At 41.8% G+C, this 20750-nt stretch overlaps 1 long non-coding RNA gene across 1 annotated transcript; it reads left to right on the top strand.

Annotated features, from left to right (window-relative positions):
• Nucleotides 1–288: 288 nt before the first annotated feature.
• Nucleotides 289–11245, top strand: LOC149345734 (uncharacterized). The gene is made up of 3 exons (XR_016292028.1): nucleotides 289–703; nucleotides 1789–1862; nucleotides 11227–11245. It is a non-coding gene; the product is annotated as an uncharacterized LOC149345734 (long non-coding RNA).
• The last annotated feature ends 9505 nt before the right edge of the window (nucleotides 11246–20750 follow it).

The following is a 20750-nucleotide window of genomic DNA, read 5'->3' as shown; positions in this document are numbered from 1 at the left end:
AATTTCGTGAATGAGCAAAGCAGCAAGCGATACTGCCGTGAGAACTCATGCATTTTTCAACCGCAGCGCAAGCAACAGGTCGTTAATTCGTGCGTTTCTACCAGTGGTAATTGCTCGCAATCGCTGCAGTTTCTGTGGATGCCGATACGGCTGAATACGCAATAAAAATACCAAAAATAAAATAAAAAGTAGGATACAAGCTTTTTCACAACGAAACCGAAACAGAAACTGGTTGTCACCGCCAGGTGGCTGCCGGTAGCTGTTTTTCCGTATAACCCTCATGGCGGTTCGGGTGCTGCGTCGCGTGCGTCGCGCTTCGGCGCTTGCTACAATTCGCTACTTGGATTGTGAGCCGTCGTGAACTGTGTTGTGGTTTGCGTGTGTTTCTTCTTGCACAAGGGTGCACAATCGCGCAGTGCTGTCGACGTAGCCTATTCGAGGCAAAGTGTCATTTTTCTGGTCTCTAACTTTTAAGTCTGTGCGCTTCTTTGTGTAGTCCAGGATGGGTGTCCAGGCACAAAGACGCGCGGGCAGTGTCGCGGTGGAAATGTTCCAAATAAGGCCTGGAATATTTTCTTCTGTGTGACTACGTGGTAGAGAGTGCCGGCTACGTAGCACTCGTGCTGAACTCTCACTGGTTGGTGTAGTGCCCGTGACACGAAGGCAAACAGCGTTCTGCACGACTACGCAATCATCTGAAAAGGTAAGCAGTACTCGTGTATTATCCGAAGCATATAATGCTGGAACGGTGACCTGTCGTACTGCTGCAGTATTCGTGTTCAATGCTATAAAAAGCGTTTTTGAGGCGCTTTTGTTGTCGCCGCGGTGAGTTGCTCTGCCAAGAATTGCCGCTGTCGGTACATGTTTTGGCAAAGGGGATGCGACCGTGCGTGCGCTAGCTTTGCATGATTTTGGTATGCGCATGTTTGCGCGTTTTGTTTCTTGTTGAGCACAGATTTCTCCTCGTATATGCCTCGTTCTACGCGTTTCTGCCCATGCTTGTTCACACCACCGCGCACGTTTCAAGGACCGGCACTTTGGCTGTGCGTAAAATGTATGATTCTCTTTCAAGATAGCGTTAGCACTTTGAGGGGGATTGAAACACTTTTTATTCGCCGCGGTTTTTGCTTGGCCCTAGACTGTTGAACCTTAGGTCGTGGGGTCGATCCTGATGGCAGTAGCCGCATTTCAATTTAGGTAAAATGAAAAAAAGAATGCCCCTGTGCTGTGCGATGTCAGCTCACGTTAAGAAATTCTAGGTGGTCTAAATTAATCCGGAACCCTCCTATACGATCAGTGCCCATTTTCCGCATCTGAATTAAAACCCCACTATAAAGAAAGCACTGTCTCAGGTTGCAGTTACCAACGAAAGTTAATTTCCGGCCGTCAGGATCTAATTTTTAGATCAGTATGTGAAGATATTTTTTTTTATGATACCGATAGCGTTTCTGGCTACCCAGAGTATAGGATCTTGCATTTCGATCACTCTGCTGTTTGAAAATTGGTTTCTGAGGAAAACAAGTGACGCAATAATTGTCTCAGTTATTACGATGTTTATCTACGCTTTCGAACGCAGATTTGTCTTGCTCATAGCAAGATTCCTTTACTAGTGCTAGGGGAACTGATGCATTTTAAACAGGGTAGTTTTCCTTTGTATTGAGGCATATACTTTGGCAAGTATATTTTTTCTGATCTTTTTACATTCATGTGATATTCACTGTTGGACCGAGTTCGCGTGCTTGTTTTTGTACTCCTGTCATAGTGATAATGGGAAATTGGTATCCGCAGGAGGCACATCTGTCTTCCAGTCCGAGTCAATGGCATGGATTTTGTGGCCACCAGATGAAGTCAAAAGCTGTGTTGTAAGTTGTTACTGCATTGTGCTTTGTTTTTTTGGTTGCCATGAAATGTTCTCTTACTTTCATTGCTCTTTTCCTTAATGCTACTGCTTGGACCAGTTTGGATAGCTCTGGCCTGATATGTTTACATGTTTATGAGTAATATTAGTTGGCTGTCAGAATGGGCCGGTTGCAGGCCATTTGAAGTTTTACATTCAATATTGCTCGTGTTTTAACCGTTGCATTCTATGCATGAAGTGCGAAATGTCTGCATGTTTTTGGCTGCATTATGTGATACTATTCGACTACGAATATTAACATTATGATGCATGTGTGTTAACTTAAATATGTGTTTTTATGCCACTCATCACAGGTCACAGATGTAAAAGAAAAAGTGCACACATGAGAACTGGTTTCATTACTGCTGCCTTGTTTTTGCTAAGCATGGAGAGCTGAGCTAATTGGTTCTGGGTAGAATTATGAGACATCATTCCAGTGTACAAAAACACATGAACGAAGAGAGTAGACTCCATAGACCCCAGACTTCAACTGAGGTTGATTCCACAACATGAGCTTTTTACATGCAAAGTGGTACTAGTGACCCCTGTGGCTGAAAAGTGTTTCCTCGACCAGGTAACAATTATTCAAGGTTGCAAAAACAAAAACATAGGTGTAAGGTTAGCTTGTCACTCAAGTTGAATGCATTGGCGTGACTAAACATTGCCTACCTGGCTGACCCAACACACATTTGCATTGAGATAATCTATTTCTTTTTCTGCCTGCCTGCTCCAGTCGCCTTACTTCGGCATTGACGCTCTCACGACTCTGTGACAGCATCAATGCGCAAGTAAGGAGACTGGAGCAGGCAGTTTTCACAGGAGAAATTGTAGCCTTAGTGGTAGAAAGCCAGGTTCGAGAGATGAAGTGTGCTGGGTAGTGCAAGCCGGAAGACAACGCACATTCGCAACAGTGACCTGTCATTGTGCCCTATTGCCATCAGGTGTCACACTGCCTCAAGAAGGCCAGTGACAAACACGATGTACATGTCGTATTTTCAGCTTGGAAAAGCTGGGATGCATGTGCCACCTGATAAATGACGTTACGAAAAAGCCTGCAAAACTAAGCACACCAAACCCCTCGTTAAACATGAGGTTGGCATGGTGTACAGCATCCTCCTTGCCTGTGGCAAACATTACATTAGACAGACGAGGCTTGCATCAATGAACGCTTGCTTGAACATTGCAGGACAGCTGATTCATTAAGTGGCAGAGGTCATTTAGCTGAGCACATTCGCCTTTGCTCGCACAAGCGAGCATGCAAGGCGTTTTTGAAAGAAACACATGCCTTGTGCAAGTTTAGCACTTGAAAGGGCTGGGAAATTTTTTAAGCCTTTTGTATCTCTGCTGAAAAAGAGAATTACGTCAGCAGCCCTTCTGCAGCGCTCCAGAAAAAGAAATAGATTATCTGGAGGCAAATATGTTTGTTGGGTCAGCCAGGTAGGTGATGCATAGGCGTGCCGATGGGTTGAATGTGAGTGGCAAGATACCTTTACCCCTATGTTTTTTTGTGTTTTGGTTTTTGCCGTCCTGAATAATTGTTATCTGGTGGCGGAAATACTTTTGAGCCCCAGGGATCACTAGTACCCCTTTGCACATAAAAAGCCTGTGTTGTGGAATAAACCTGAGTTGAAATATGGTGTCCATGGAGTCTACTCTCTTCATCCATGTGATTTTGTGTGCCGGAATGATGTCTCATAATTCTCCCTTGTTTTCAGTGAATAAGGAGGGCTTCTGGTGTCTCTTTTTTTGTATGTGATGGTTATAACAAAGTGGCTACCCATAAACTGTCATTTTGGGCTTAATTGAAGGACCCTTGGGAATTTGTGTGACAGCATATTCCATGGGCACTTTCTTGAGAAAAATCAGTTATTTGTTACCCATTTCACTGCATTAACCATTGCTTCTCATCATGTCTCGAAAGTCATTGATAAGCACAAGCTTTCGAGTACCTGAGGGCTGTGTGAGAAGCCTTCTGACATACTTTAAACTACTGAGGATATCTGAAGACAGATTTTACCAATAATTGTTAGCCAATCCAAACTTCTTGGTTCTATCCCTGACAACCTGAAGCTGACCTGTCAATAATTAAGGCTGGAAACCGTTCTGATCCCCAAACTGTTTTCCTATTTTATTGATGTGCATTTTGCATGAACTGTTAGAGCACAAAATGAGTCCGCATATTACTTGCCACCATAATTCAAACTAATATTTCTATACCAGTCATCACGGCTTCCATTCTCTTTACTCATGTGCAATCCAACTTTTTGAATTCACAACAGATTTTCACCCAAATTTAGATTCTTTATTTTAGGCAAGTGTCATCGACTTGAATTTCTCCAAAGCTTTTCATGTTTGTCATTATAACCTTTTAGCTACACTCTCATACTTGAGCCTTCATTCTTTGATATTAGTGTAGATTCATTGCTTCCTGTTCTACGGCTGGCCTTAAAAAACTATTGTACTTCTTGTCTTATGAAGCCCAGCATATCAATATGCAAAATCATAAGGCGTCCCTCATCCTGAGTCACTTTGGGATGTTAAACCCCCATAAACCAAACCAAGCATATTTCTAAAGTACATTAATATTAGCCATTCAGTAACAGTCTTTGTCTTCATGTCCCAGCCTTGTCTTTATGACTGCATTATTCAGAAGGATGCCCCAACTATCTCAGCTACTCTGACTGTATTGACTTTTGCAAGATGGATGAATGGTCTTGTTTGTAATTCATCGTGTCAAAACAGCGCAAAGAAGAGAAAGATGAGGAAGGAATGCGACGCTGCGAGTGCTGACTTTCAAGAAGGTTTATTGGAAAGCACATCAAAATATATACACTGTGGCCTAAAAAAAGAATGAAGAAAGGGCGCCTTGTAACATTCACTTTGGATCTGTCAAAAACAAAACGAAAGTTGAATATGAAGCATTTAAGAGCACGAACTCTTTCTTAGGGAGCGATAAAGAAGGTGTGTTAACACATTGATTGCGTTTTTTCTACAATTTCAGTGGCCTCGATCATCTCATGCACAAACTTTTCTGTGTCTGTCTAGCACAATGCAGCACAAGAAATTACGCCTCACAGCATAAAGGATGTGGCAAACGACCGCAGTCGCGACAATGAAACATCAGATTCCCCCTGCTAGCTTTGTTCACATCGTAACGGTGGTCTTTTGACCTCTCATTGGCACCTCTGCTAGTTTCTTGCTGAAGTTGATACATTAGCCAGATGGTTCAACTTTAGATTATTACATAGTTTGTTGGCTCTGGACGTTGCTATTAACAAATCAGCTGTTGTGTGACACTTGAACTCAGAATTAACTGCCTCCGTTGCCTTGGACAGAAAGACGCCTTTAGACATGACCACAAAACCACCTTCTTTATCAGCAGTTGAATGCGATAGGGCCCACCGTCTTAAACCCGTTACAGTTCAGCCTGCGGGCAAGTTCCTGGCATGGTTCAAACCACGACACCCCATCAACCAACGCCCCCTGAAACACACCTGTCACGCTCAGGTCCAGGCACAGGAAGGCAAGACGTCAAAGTATGGCAAACAGTTCCAGAATAGTCCTCTTCGAAGGAACAATGGCAAATTTTGGCCCGTATATGCTTCAAGCAGCAGACGAGGCAGCAACTCAGTGTCGACATTGTGCACTTTGTTTTCAGACACTCGTGCCTTGGCTTCTCTGCTCCGGGCTAGTGAGCGCAAAGTGGCTGCAAAGTGGCATTCCAGATGGCTTTCACCTGGTCAACGGTGCGTGACACCCTCAACCAGCCACTCCCTGGCTTGTTTTCAGGCACAAGAGTTTGACAACAAGGTGCACACCTTCAGCTTGGAGTCGCTGCCTCGTCTGGTCCTTGAAGTGCTTATGGACCAAAATTTTCCGTTCCTCCGAAGAGAACTATTGTGGAGATGCTTGTCATGGTTTGACGAGTTGCCTTTTCCACGCACAGACCTGAGTGTGACAGGTGTGTTTCGGGATGTTTTGATGCAGTGTCACGGTTTGAACCCTCTTTAGGAACTTGCCCACAGGCCGAACTGTGTCGTATTTAAGAGGGTGGGCCCTCTTGCTTTCAACTGCTGATAAACGGTGGTTTTGTTGTCGTATCGAAAGGCGCCTTTCAGTCCAAGGCCACAGATGCAGTGTATTCTGAATTTGAGTGCCACTTACTATCTGATTTGTTAAAAGCAAAGTCCAGTGCCAAGAAACATTAACAATCTAGAGTTTAACCATCAGGCTAATGCCATCAACTTCAGTAAGAAAAATTTTCCAGCTATCTTCTTTACCGCAAAGACCCATAAAGGTGACTGCTCCTTGAGGGTTGTAGTTTAAGAGAATGGAACCTGTCAGAAACAAATCGCCTTCTCTTTGCGACATAAAATTAAGTTGCTGAGCATTGATGACTCCTCTCGTGTAAGATCTGCAGAGAAAGTAACGCAGTTTCTACACAATAACTCTCGCACCAGTTTCATGGGGTGCTATGTTGACATCAAGGATTTATATTACGCCATCCCTCAATCAGGATCAATAATGTGTTGAAGAATTCATTAACCTAAATGGAGCAGTGGCATTCCAAACGTCTCAGGCGTTTTGGTGAATAATTTTGTCGCACTTTTAAGCTCATACCTTCAGTCCACCTTTATTACATTTCAGAATAGCTTGTTTTTGCAAAAAAAAACTATTAGCGCCGCTGTTACGTGGCTTATTGCAGGATCTCCAATCCTGACGAAGCATTGTCTAAGGTGAGAGAGGAGTTCAGTCAAAGCCTCAGTCCACTTTGAATCACCACTGAAATTATAGAGGATAATATGTCATCATATTTATTGGATCTCAATCTTGGGTGGTTACACTTGTCGGGCTTACGAGCCAAGGGAAAACAAGCTACTTTTACCATTTTCTTCGGTTCAGTCTAAGCTGGTCAAGAGGTGTCACTAACCTTTGCTTCAAAAATTCCTTAATGAAATCCTGTTTGATTGCCATGACATCCAGTTTTGCCCAGCTCATATGCCGTTTGTCCTTTACTGGATATTGAGAACCTTTGTCAGTGTCTTTAGCCGATTGCTTTAAGCAGAAGTTGAAACATTCCTTTTGTGCCCCCGTCGAGACTGTAACTCCCAAAAGGAAGTTTGTACGTACCTTTCCCTACATCCACAATTGGTCGCACCGGTTAAATAGGCAGTCGAGTTGGCGTCGATATTGTTTTTCTAACCCTATGAAGTTTCAGTACCTGTAGTCAACCGAGACTATCCATCAGAGTCTCTTCGTGCACTGCACAGAAGACATAGTGTGTTCGAACGCCTTGAAATGTGGCTATGTTTACATTGGGAAAACAGGCAAGTGTGTCACTGAGAGGTTTAAAAGACCACCACGATGATGTGAACAAAGCTTGCGGGAGAACTTTGATGATTCACTGTCGCAATTGCAATTGTTTTCCAGATCCTAAACGCTGTGAACCGGAATTCATGTTGTGCATTTTGCCTGACAGACACAGAAAAGTTTGTGCGTGAGATAATCGAGGCCACTGAAATTTAAAAAAAACCGCAATCACTGTGTTAGCACACCTTCTTTATCGCTTCCTAAGGTAGAGTTCATGCTCTTAAATGCTTCTTTGTCAGTTTTTGTTTTGTTTTACACTCATGCAATGTGGTTGACACAAGGTGCCCTTTGTTCGTTGTTTCTTTAGGCCACAGTGTATATATTTTGACGTGGTTTCCAATACACATTGGCGATAGTCAGCACTCATGCCATCATATTTATTCCTTCGTTGTCCTTGTCTTGTCTGCATTGTTTTGTCACAACGTATTGACCTCCTTTCCCACCTTTAGGGTTAATGGTATGGAGAAACCTTAACCAGATGCAGCCCCACATACTTGGAGCATGTCACGATACATGCTGCTGGCACCACAAGGGCACTCGGGTTTATCAGGAGATGTCATGATCTGTGTGCTCTTGCCATGCTGCGCAGTTTATGCATAAAAATTTTATTGATTCCAAACTGAAGTATTCCCTAGCTCTTTCAATTTTGCACCAAACTGTTTGATGCTACGCCACCAACTCCCTTTAATCCAACAGCGACACTTGGTACAGCATATGTGTAATCAGTCATCTCATTTGACCACCAGACATCACTGCATAAAAGGGGAAATCGCTCGTTTAGGTGTGTTCCATATACTCTACAATACTTTTCCACAACTTAATGTTAAATGTTGCTGCCCCGCTTCAGACCAGGATGCCATCACAACTAAATCAAGAAATTTTTCCTGTTCCCATTGAAGAATAAATCAAATCAAAGTTTATTTCCCATCTAGCACTACAGATGGAGGAATCGTAGAAAAAAGCTGCCCTTGGGCAGCTTGACGAGTCTACAATCCTAATTATTGACAGGGAGGCAACACAAGAGTTTATACAATTTTAAAAAACAAGCACATCAAGGAAGCACCGGAGAATACACGAAACAGCAATATGTATACATAATGAAACTTAAACAATGTTATGCAAAAACAAATTATGTAGTTCATGACGTGAAAAAGAAAACAAATCGAGGTTAATGTGGATATACCTATTTAGAAGAGATGGAAGTGTGTACTGAAGGCATTTCCTACCAAGATTTAGTCGAGGTGTTGGCACTGTCCATTCTTCGCCACGTCTTGTTGGATAGACTGATTCTTTTTTCCTTAGTTCTGCAAAATTTTTAAGATTTGTTACATTCTTCTTGATTTCTGTTTTAAAAGTAACACTGAGGCGATATTTATAAAGATTATGTGCTTTAATAACTCTGGAATGACAAAAGAAAGCTGCACTGGGATGTCGGAACGGTAAATTATATGCATTTCGGAGATATCTTTTTTGCATTAAATGAATACGTTCAAGGTTAGTGAATGTTGTAGTGCCCCACACCAACTGGCAATAGTTTAAATGCGAGTTGAATATTGAATTGTATACCAGCATCTTAGTTTTTGTGGGAAGTATGTATTTTAGACGGCCTATAACACCAGTGATTTGAGCTATTTTTTTCAAGATATAATTGACATGATAATCCCATGACATACTGGCAGAAAATATGACCCCAAGGCATTTAAACTGCTCAACAATTTCTACAGCCCGCGAGTTTAATATAATATTATCGTGCAGTGGGATAACTATTTTTCGGCCTAAATATGACAGCTTTGGTCTTACTCTCATTTATTTGCATCAGGTTAACTGCAGACCAGACCTCAAGAGCTTTCATTGTGGCATTACATTGTTTGATAAGTTCATGAACATTTTCACCCGAAAAAAATACGCTCGTATCGTCTGCATAGATGAAAAACTTTGTATTATCGCTAATGTTGACAATATCGTTTAGGTAAATATTGAAGAGTAGAGGCCCTAGCGTACTGCCTTGGGGGACACCGTAGAAGAGCGGCTTCGGTTCAGACTGTATACCATTTATGTACACCACTTGCTGTCTAAACGACAAATAAGAACTTAACAATGAGAGCGCTTTTCCTCGGATACCATAGTAGTGTAATTTATTTAGTAAGATTTTATGATTTACCAGGTCAAAAGCCTTTGAGAAGTCCACAAATACACCAATGACAATAGATTTGTTTTCAAGTTGCTTTATTATATATTCCTTTTGTCGGAGTAATGCAAGTTCAGTGGATTTGCTTTTGCAGAAGCCAAACTGAAATGGTGTTAGCAAGTTAAATTTATGGATGAAATTTGACATTCTTAGATGCAGCATTTTCTCAAATGCTTTCGAAAACACTGGCAAAATAGAGATTGGTCTGTAGTTGGCGAGGGCGTTGCGATCTCCTTTTTTGTAAAGAACAACAACTTTTGCTAATTGCATTTTTTCCGTAAAAACTGCAGTTTCTAAACAGATGTTAAAGATGTGAGCAAGTATGGGAGCAATTATGTCAACTACATGCTTGACTGGCCGTATTTGGATATCATCAATGTCACAGCTACTGCTATTGTTAAGATTTGTTATCACCGACACTACTTCGTCTACCGTGACTGGGTGCAGAAAAATTGTTTCATCATTCTGAATTCGAACATATTTGCAAGCGTCAGATCCGGCAGCACGTGTTATAGCACGGGTAGCCAAGCTCGTTAAAAAAGTATTGAATACATTACCCAGTTCGACGCCAGAAACTTCCTTTCCATCAATATTTAATTTTGTTAATGCAGTGCGTGAACTGTCCCGCTGCAGAAGTGTATTTAATCTCGACCATAGTACACCATTTCGAGCATTCTTAACATCTAGAAGTGACACGTGATAGGCTGTTCGTGCAGACCGCAGTTTTTTAGTCAATTTGTTCCTATATTTCTTAAATACCGCAAGGTCCTCAACCTTCCGGCTGCTCAAAAATTTTCTGTACAGCTTGTCTTTCATTTGTATTTCTCCGCGAAGCTCTGGTGTTACCCATGGCTTGCGGATTCTGCGACTTTTCACACGTGTTACAAGAGGAAAGCAGTCGTGATATATCTGTTTAAAGCAATCGACAAACGTATTATAGGCAACATTTGCATCATGAAGTTCAGCTATCTTACTCCAATATACTTTCATGAGCGCATCCCTAAAGGATTTCAATGATGATTCTGTAATAGCTTGGTATGTGATTGATGTGGACTTACTTCCTATTGTACTAGCGTTCTCAATGCAAGCAAACACAGGAAGATGGTCACTAACACAAGATAAAACACCAGAAAAAGCATTCAGCTGCATAGAGTTAGTAATAATTAAATCGAGAACAGAATGGCCTTCGCTTGTGACTCTACCTCACCACATTTTCATTGCATGTGGTCCCTCAAAATTATGGAAATAAGTGATATCGCTTGGAGCATTGACACTGGTTTGTTTTACCTTTTCTTTGCTGCTGTTTTTATTTTTTGCAACTGATGTATCAATGTATTGTATGCCTCTTTTCGTAGTGTATCGTCTCCGACATCTCAGCTGTGCTACTGCAGTCACCCTTCTGATGTTACCTTTATATTGTCCCTCTTATTAATACCCCACTAAAAGCCTTCAGAGGACAAAAAACGATGGCTTTTTTATTTTGCTCATTATGGCACACGTCAGGCTTATGTTTAGGGATATAGGAGAGGCCTTTGTCTTGCAGTGGTGCTAGTTATGCTGCTGATGATGGTACTTAATGACGAGCATATGATATATTGAATAAGAACCTCAAATTATTTTTCTTTTTGAGTGCGAATAGCTTCAGTGGTTCTTGATTTAGGCTCACTTTATTCCTGTGGCCACAATACGGAGTTTACTTTTTTAGCACTCTAATACTGGCAAGAATAAAAACTTGTGGATCCTAATTCTTTCATTTCAATCTTTTCTGCAGAGTGCATCGCCCAGTTTTCCCAAGCCCGCATGCACCGGTGGTACATCAACAAGGCTGTTTCATGGGGCCCAGCTGCATTGACATGTGGCTAAAGAAGAGCAAGAGGAGCATGAACACAAAATAAAACTGGCTGTAGGAGCTTCATCTATTTTGAAATTTGCTGTCTCATTGCGACAGACATAACATTGCCTCATGGCCCCTGCCCCAACATCTCCCAGTCATTCCAACATGCCCAGTCATTCCATCCTGCCCAGTCATTACATCCTGCCCAGTATTCCAACATGCCCAGTCATTCCAACATGCCCAGTCATTCCAACATGCCCAGTCATTCCAACATGCCCAGTCATTCCAACATGCCCAGTCATTCCAACGCATTTTCCATTACCATAATCCACCAAGGTTTCCAGTGTTGGTTTCCAATATTTACATCATTGCCTTTTTTTCCAATAGGGATGTGTTTAGTATATTAGGAATTCGATAATTTAGTGTCTGAAATCCATAATTAGTCCGGAAGGAATGCACTTTCCAAAACTCGAGATTGCGTGTGGGGTAGCGTGATGGACCTTTCATGGCTAATTCGGGAAACCTTATTAAACTACTGCATTTAGCTTTCTTTTCCCTGATAAGTCCAAGGCACAGGTGATAATTGTGCATGTTTTCAAAACGCATTATGCCAAGGTTTTGCATTACAGAGTATATATCACATTCGTATTGAGAGCGTGTAATAATTTTAATAACCCTTCGCTTTAATATACTCAACTAGTTAATGTTAGTTAGGGTAGTAGTACCGCAGACCACACTACAATATTGTAAATGAGAGACAAACAAGGAATTATATAGAAGTAACAAAATATTTTTAGGGAGGAAATCTCTGTCTGTACAAAATGCCGTTAATCGAGGCGAGCTTACTTGAGATGTAATAGACGTGTCTGTCCCAGGATATATGTTCCGTGAAGATCACTCCCAACGTTTTAAATTTACTCACTGTTTCTATCCCCGTATTATTTAAACTAAGCGTTAAATTAGATGGCATCTGTCGTGTCTTAGGACGGAAAACAATCGCTTTTGCTTTAGGAATGCTGATTACCAAGCCATTTTCCTGTGCCCAAGCAGCTACCTTTGCGAGTACAGAGTTGGCTATCATAAACAATTCAGTGCTGTCATCGGAAGAAAAGAATATGCTAGTATCATCGGCGTAAATTACGAACATAGCTCGATCATCAAGACTGGCGATATCATTTAAGTATAAATTAAACAAAAGGGGGCCAAGAATACTCCCTTGAGGAACTCCAGTGCGCGTTTGTATTAAATGTGAAGGGTGACCGTTGACCTCAACAATTTGATAACGATGAGAGAGGTATGACTTAATTCCCATGCACTTCCGCGAATGCCATAAGATTCCAACTTTTCGAGGAGTAAGGTTCTGTTCAGGTAATCAAAAGCTTTGGTGAAATCAATGAACACACCCAACACAAGTTTTTTTTCTATATTATGTAAAATATACTCCTTTTGATCAAGTAGAGCTAATTGGGTAGACCGATGCTTCCAAAACCCGTACTCTGCGCTCGACAATGCGTCTAATGTATCTAAAAAGGAAACAAGGCGAACCAGAAGAAGTTTTGCTAATCCTTTTGAGAACGCTGGCAGAATTGATATCGGACGGTAATTGCCGAGGTCATTGTGATCTCCTTTTTTATAAATTGGTTTCGCTTTCGCTACTCGAAGCTGTTTCAGGAAGGTACCTGTAGTAAAACTACGATTGAAAATGTGCGTTAGTACAGGTGCTATACAATCAATAACGTATTTTAATGGCTTGATTTGCATACCTTGAGTGTCACAGCTGCGTGAATTCTCGAGATTCAAGAATGTAGAAGAAATTTCTTCCTCTGAAGTAGGTGCAAGAAATAAGCTGTGTGTGCAAGGAGGGTTATTAGAAATGTTTGTATGTCTAGATAGCTGAAGGGTAGGGAGGCTAGCGAAGTGATCATTAAATGCGTCGGCTAGGGAAGCCCCATTAACTATTTTTCCATTTATCAAAAGTTCTTCCACTGGGCTAGTTCGTTGTGAGCGGCACAGAACTTCATTTAGTTTCCTCCATGTTGATTTACTATTATTTTTAACTCCACTAAAAGACTTTTCTAGGTAGTGTGCTTTAGCTTTCTTAATATCTTTATTTAGCTTATTCCGATACTTCTTGAATTCTCTCGGGAGGATATCTTTGGTCCGAATGAACCTGTGGAACATATCGTTCTTTATTTTTATTCTTGCCATAAGATCGCCATTAATCCATGGCTTTCTTATTTTTCTGGATAAATTAAAAGTAACAAAGGAAAACAAGATATATAAATGTCAGTGAACTTTTGAATGAAACAATCATAAGCAGAATTTGCATCCGAACTGTTGAAAATATCTGACCAGTCAACTGTCATGACATCCCTGCGAAATGCTTCCGGCTGGTTTGGCAAAATCCGTTGGAACGTAACTTTACGCTGTGCTAATTTTTCTTTATTTGGAGGCTTGACACAGAATAATTGGCAGGTGGTGGCTAATATCGTAAGCTAAGACACCAGATTAAAGCTCACTCGACTGGTAATTAGTGAGAAAACTATCAAAACTATATAGGGCACGGCACCTGGCCTGGCGACAACATGCCTAAGCGGCCGTTACTGCTGTTGCAGGTTCTGCCATGGTTTTTCGCCAACGCTACATCTTTCTGCAGTCCGGACCGGGCACCGCTATTCTTCACGCCTTATCAAGACCTTCGGATTGATGGCATCCAGCTCGTGGATCGTCTTTCGTCGACGACGGTGACGTCATCAGTGGACCGGCTACAAAAGGAGCCAAGCAGCGAGGGAGGCTTCAGAGGGCACGGCACCTGGCCTGGCGACAACATGCCTAAGCGGCCGTTACTGCTGTTGCAGGTTCGTTATTTGAATAATGCTAAAACTTTCAGAAGTGACGACCGCTTTTTGTTAGCCCTGCCGTGCCCTCGCAGTTTGCTGAATTTTTTGGTTGACTCTTGGTCTATGGTGTTGACACTGTTGGTTTCAGGAGATGTTGAAGAAAATCCTGGACCTAAAACCGCAGAAATGTTGCAATTAATCATTGATAATCAGGCTTCATCAGATGCTAAGATAGATGCATTAGGAGCTGAAATGACCGAAATGAACGTGAAATGCGAAAAACTGACCGCTGCACTTAATGTGATTGCAGAATTGAACAAGCGAGTACAAACCCTAGAATCCCTTGTTCGTCATCAGGCGGATAAGTTGGTAGAGTATGAAAATAGAAGCCGATCCAATAATCTCTTAGTTTTTGGTATCGATGAGGACAAGGGTGAATCAGACCGCGACCTGAAACAAGCTGTTATTGATAATGTATTTAAAGGAACCTTGGGAGTAGAAGTGAACATGATCGACAAAATTCATCGTATTGGGAAGAAAAAAGACGGTAGTAATCGGCCGGTAATCATGCATTTTTATGATTCGCGAGAAAAACAGTCTGTGATGCAGAACTGCGGCAAGCTGAAAGGCAGCTCGATAAGCATTAGTCAAGACTACGCTAAAGAAACTGTTGAATTACGAAAGAAACTATGGCAAAGCAGTGAAAAGGAACGAGCAAACGGCAACAAGGTGCAACTGGTACATGACAAGCTTAAGATAAACAATCATATCTACGTCTGGGATCGTGAAAAGAATGAACGGTGTCTGTACCGTACTGAGCAAGTTAAGGTTCCTCGATTCAAAAAGAGGGGAAAGACTGCTAGCCCTACATTGCTTCAGTTGCAAACTTCAGACAAGGCTTCTGACACGGAAAGTGATTCTTCTCGGTCATAGCTCAGAATTCTACTTGTAAACGCCCGCAGTATAGCAAATAAAGTAACTGATTGAGAGTATCTACTAATTTCTGAGAGCCCTGATGTATTGATGTTGACTGAGACATGGTTACATAGCGCAATTAATGACAATAGTATTTTTCCTTCTGACTACAAGGTGTTTAGATGCGACAGAGATTCCAGAGGTGGTGGCGTGGCTATTATTGTGAAAAGCACTATAAACGCAGTCGCCCTTGATTGCAATGTCTCTGAAACGGTCTGGTGCAAGATCAGCTGTGCAAACATGTGGTATATGTTAGGGACTGTGTACAGACCACCAGCCACTCCGCCAGAATTTTTGGATAGCTTGAATGTATTTCTTAACTCCCATGTAAATGAAAACACAAGACTAATAATGGCTGGTGACTTTAATTTGCCGCATATTAACTGGGAAAGTCTATCAACGGGTAATGCAGAAATAAGGAGCGCCAATAAAATGATGCAGATCATGTTTTCACATAATCTTAAGCAAATAGTTAAAGACTTCACAAGAGTTACACCAAAGTCCCAGTCATTGTTGGACTTGGTTTTCATATCCGGTAAAATACCAGACTATACTGTATCAGTTCAGAATGGTTTATCAGATCATAAGATGGTTTGTTTGAATGTACCGCTGCACACAAGAATCTGTAAGAAACCATATGTCGTGATGCATGTTAAGGATTATGGCCGTGCGAATGACACGTCCATCCTAGACGTTCTGGAAGAAAACTTTAATGAATTTGAAATAGCATCCAACCGCGAAAGTGTAGAAGAACTATGGGACCGACTTAAAGGCATAATCAAATATTGCATAGATCATTTTGTCCCCACACGTATAAGGAAATCACAGCAAAAAAATCCATGGATAACTAGGAGCATCATACACCTTAAGCGTAAGATAAAAAGGCTAAGGAAGAAAAAAAGCAGGGCAACAGAACTTTCAATAACCAAACAAATGCTAAAATCTGCATTGGTGGAGTCGAAGAAAACGTTCTTCAATAAAACGCTTACAAACTTCCTTAAAAGCTCGCCACAAAAGTTTTGGCGATATTTCGCAGATAGAAAGAATGAAATAGAACAGGTAGTCGATGGCGACGCAGTCGTGACAGAAAAGAAAGATATTGCAAACGTATTTAATCATTTTTTCCAATCAGTTTTCACGAAGGATAGATGTGACAGTGACGGTGATCCTTTAGTCTGCGCAATACAATACCCAATGGAAGACCTACGCACTACAAGGGAGGGCGTGTTCCAGCATTTGCTTAGGTTGGATGCAAAAAAATCGTGTGGCCCAGATGAAATACCAACGGTATTTCTTCAACGGTACGCTGAATGGATGTCGTATTATTTGCAGCTTTTATTCGAAAAATCTTTGCGGGATCATTCAGTACCTCAGGACTGGCGCGATGCCACCGTTGTTCCGATATTTAAAAGTGGCAATAGGCTATGTGTAAACAACTACAGACCGGTCTCGCTCACTTCTGTGTGCTGTAAAGTCCTAGAGCATGCAATAGCAAAACATATTCTGTATTTTTTAGAAAAAAACGATTTATTATGCCCAGTTCAGCACGGTTTCCGATCTGGCCTTTCGACGGTGACGCAGCTAATCGAAACTGTACATGACCTTTGTACAGCTACAGATGAATGCCAACAGGTAGACGTTGTATGTATAGACTTTGCGAAGGCATTCGATAAAGTTGCACATCATAAACTACTTTCCAAATTGAGGAGCCTAGGAATTAGTGAAAATCTAGTATTGTGGATTCAGGCATATTTAAAAAACCGTTATCAAAGGGTAAGAATCGGAAAAAGTGAGTCGGCGAAGTGTGAAGTTGTGTCTGGAGTGCCGCAGGGGTCTGTTTTAGGGCCACTTTTGTTTTTATTGTATATTAATGATATTCCGTCTAATATTAACCCACCTGTAAAAATTAAACTATTCGCCGATGATTGTCTAATTTACACGCGTGTAGCCTGCACGGAAGATCAGATCAAACTAAATAAATGCCTGCAATCATTAAACTCGTGGTGCCAAAGATGGGGCATGGTAATTAACTACAATAAATCTACATACACTCACGTAACTAAAAAACAGAACGTTATCAGGTTTGAATATAATATTGGAGAAAATACCTTGGTCGAGGTGCAGAGTTTCCGGTACTTAGGGGTGACAGTGACGCATAATCTAGACTGGCGTATTCATATTGAGAATATCTATTCAAAAGCGTACCAGAAGCTTTGCTTTCTTAGGAGAAAACTTCCAAACGCAACTAGAGAAATTAAGTTAATCGCCTACAAAACGTTTATACGACCAGTTCTGGAATATGCGAATGCTGTGTGGAGCCCTCACCAAAAATGCTTAAAAAAGAAGGTAGAAAGAGTACAGCGGATTTCAGCACGTTTTATATGTTCAAAGTATCGCCGTACTGACTCGGTTACAAAGATGATGCAGCAGTGTGAATTGGAAACGCTGGAAATTAGAAGAATAAAACATAGACTCAAACTTTTTTTCCAGATAATGCAAGGGACATTAAAATAAATAAAGAACATTATGTGAAAGCGCCTCTAAAACGTGGTTCCCGGAAAAACCACAGCAGGGTACTACAGCCTATTAACACACGTACGGATGTGTACCGGTATTCTTTCTTCCCTGATGTAATTGAAATGTGGAACAAATTGCCAAGTGATGTTGTGGAGAGTATGAACGTGCAACAATTTGAGCTAGGTGTTGATATATTTTTGAGAAATGGTGCACAAATTTTGAACTCTGACTCATGATTGCTCATTTATGTATTTGTTTTTGTTCCCTCCCTGTAACGACCCTCATTTGAGGGTTAACAGTATGACCAAATAAATAAATAAATAAATTAGTGTAGATGACTGTAACGTGACTCTTGTTGGCAAACTGATCGTATTTCTAATATAATACATTTCTAGCATTAGCTTAAAGTGTTTAACAGGACTAGACGAGTCAAGCAAGTTTATGTTAAAATCTCCTCCGCAAACGAGACTTAGGCCGTTGTCATTTGTGTATGAAAAAAGGGACTCCAGGAAGTTGAAGAATGTGTCAAGGTTGCCTGCTGGTGGGCGATATACCCTAACAAAAAGTTTACGGTGCGAGAGAACAAACAAAACTTCAAAGTCGCTTGAAGAACGTTTATATGCAGGTAGTATTTCATACTTTGAATCCTTTATTATTAACATCATAACACCGCCTCCTCTGCCGTACTCTCGATTGAGAGTACAAGAGTTCAAAAGTATCTTCTGGCGGGTTAGTTGGTTTGAATCATTCATAATTAAAACTGCGCGAACAAAAACGAGGACACGAGCAAGAAAAACAGCAACACACAAGCGCATACACGGGCACACACAAGAGTCATACTAGGGCAAGCAAAAAGGGTAATCTGCAGTGTCTCACCATGTTTCTGTTAACGTGAGTACATCAAACTGAACATTTATTTGACTCAAGAGGGATTCTAGAGAAGTGCTCTTATTTCTGGCGGACTGCAAATTTGCATGAAACACCTTGAAAGACGATTTAAAATCAGAACCAATGAACTTGATTGCCTCATTGGGCAAAATGTAAGTGTGACGAGCCATAGTGCATAAGCGAGGAAACTAGAATTCATCCCTGATGAGCCTTTTACTCTGTGGCAGATTCTATCATATGCAGGTCATTCAGCGACTTGATACCCAAAGCGCTGTCCGCCTCTTTCCGCCGGACGTAGATTTTAGCATTACGGTGCCAAACAAACTTGAAGTTGTCGTCTTTTGCCCAATTTTTTGTTGCCATGAGTAGTTCCCTGCACTGTTTGGTTATGTTTTCTAGAAGATAGATGACAGTTTCAGCATCACGAAGAACCTTTCCCTTTTCAAACCAGACGTCTCTTGTTTCTTGCCTAGCAAAGCGGACTATGATGCCTGCAATCTTATCGGGTTTCGTCGGCAGGCGGTGAATTGCAAGTAGGTCATCTTTATCAAGTGCTGGTACCTTTAGCGTGTTCGCCACATCGTTTACTTTTTGCAATAAATTTTCTTGGTCCGTTTGGTCGATTCCATGGAATTCGAGATTTAGCTTTCGGTTGCGCCATTCTAGGTCATTTAGTTGTTCTTTCACCGAGTCCAGCCCTGTCTGATCTTGAAGCTCAAGTTTGTGCACTTTCTTTTTCAGCCCTTTAATTTCTTCTTCGTGGCGTGCCGTGTCAGCAAGGACTTTGTCAAACTTCTCCGACATTAGTTGAATGGCCTGGTCAATGTTGTCAACAGTGTCCTTTATACTTATTAGGAGTGAAAGTTTAGCCTGAATGTCTGCAAGTGCGATGGCAAAATTAGCCGTTTCCTCATTACACTTGCCAGCTGCAGTATTCGATGAAGAGTCCGATTTAGGCTTTTCTTTCTGCCCACCTCGAGTCTTACCGATACGGCACGTTTGGCAACGCCATGCCTTCGTAGTTGTTTCCCTCATAGAAGTTGTGGGCGATTCCTCTGCGCGGGGACGCACAGGCAGTCACTCGAGGCAGGACTTTGTACAAACGGTTTATTCTCACATGAGGGGGAATTGAAGAAAATAGCGCCAGAGCATGCAGACCACGAAAAGACAAGGACGAGACACAAAGCGCTAACTCACAACTAATTTTATTGAAACCAGGCAGCGCCTTTATATGGCGAAGTTTCACTGAAAAAGAGGGAGGAGGGCAGGAAAGGTAAAGATATCAAAGCGACCATCACAGCGAGCACACATGAGCAAGCGGTACCCAAAACAAAAACAAAAAAGTTAACAAAGATTATTTAAGGGCGGCATCTAAGAATTCGAACTCGGATGAAAAAAGTGAAACAGATGGGGTGCTGACACAAATATTGCCAAGTTTTCTTATGTGAAAAGCCTCCAGACATTCACGTGCCTTCTTATCTGCGCTTTTGCCAAGAATCTTAGTCTGACTGAATCGTGCCTCGCATCCGTCACACCCCATAATATGCGCTACCAAATGTGCATATTTATCCTTTAAATCTGATAAATTTCGGGCATGTTCCCCCAAGCGCTCGTTGATGCAACGCCCAGTCTGGCCGACATAGGTCTTCCCACACGTTAAGGGGATAGCATAGACCACTCCTGCGGAACACATGATGAATGTAGAGTCGTGCCTTATCTGGCAACCCCGCTTTCTTGAGCTGCAAATACGTGGGCACAGCTTTTTCAGCTTGTTGGGGGCGGAAAAAACGACACTCACCCCATGCCTGTTGGCCACTTTCTTCAAGTTGTGAGCAGTTTTGTGCAAGTAAGGCACCACCAACGGCTTCTGTGACCTGCAACGATCCTCTCCGGAGTTTCTTCGTGTTCCTTGCTTAAGTTTCTTTAGAAGGGTCTCGCAGACAGCAGTCAACACTGAGCAGGGGAACCCAGCCGCCGAAAGCCGGCTCACCTGATTGTGGAAGCTAGCTTGCAACCGATGCGGGCACGACTTTTTCAAAGAACACTCCAATCAATGCGACGCTATTGCTCTTTTCACCGTCTTTGAGTGCATAGAATCATAAGGCAAAAGATCTTTCTTCGCGCGCGGGTAATAGCCCCAGCAAACATGTCTCTCAAGAAAGGTTAGTTTCAGATCTAAAAATTGTAAGACGTTAGTGTCAGGAAGTTCATGGGTGAACGTGAGCCCAAGTCCATGTTTGT

The sequence above is a fragment of the Amblyomma mixtum genome, chromosome 4 (assembly GCF_055824585.1).
Source record: "Amblyomma mixtum isolate Tamu chromosome 4, ASM5582458v1, whole genome shotgun sequence".
Lineage (NCBI taxonomy): Eukaryota > Metazoa > Arthropoda > Arachnida > Ixodida > Ixodidae > Amblyomma > Amblyomma mixtum.
This window is presented reverse-complemented; position numbering and strand designations above follow the sequence as displayed.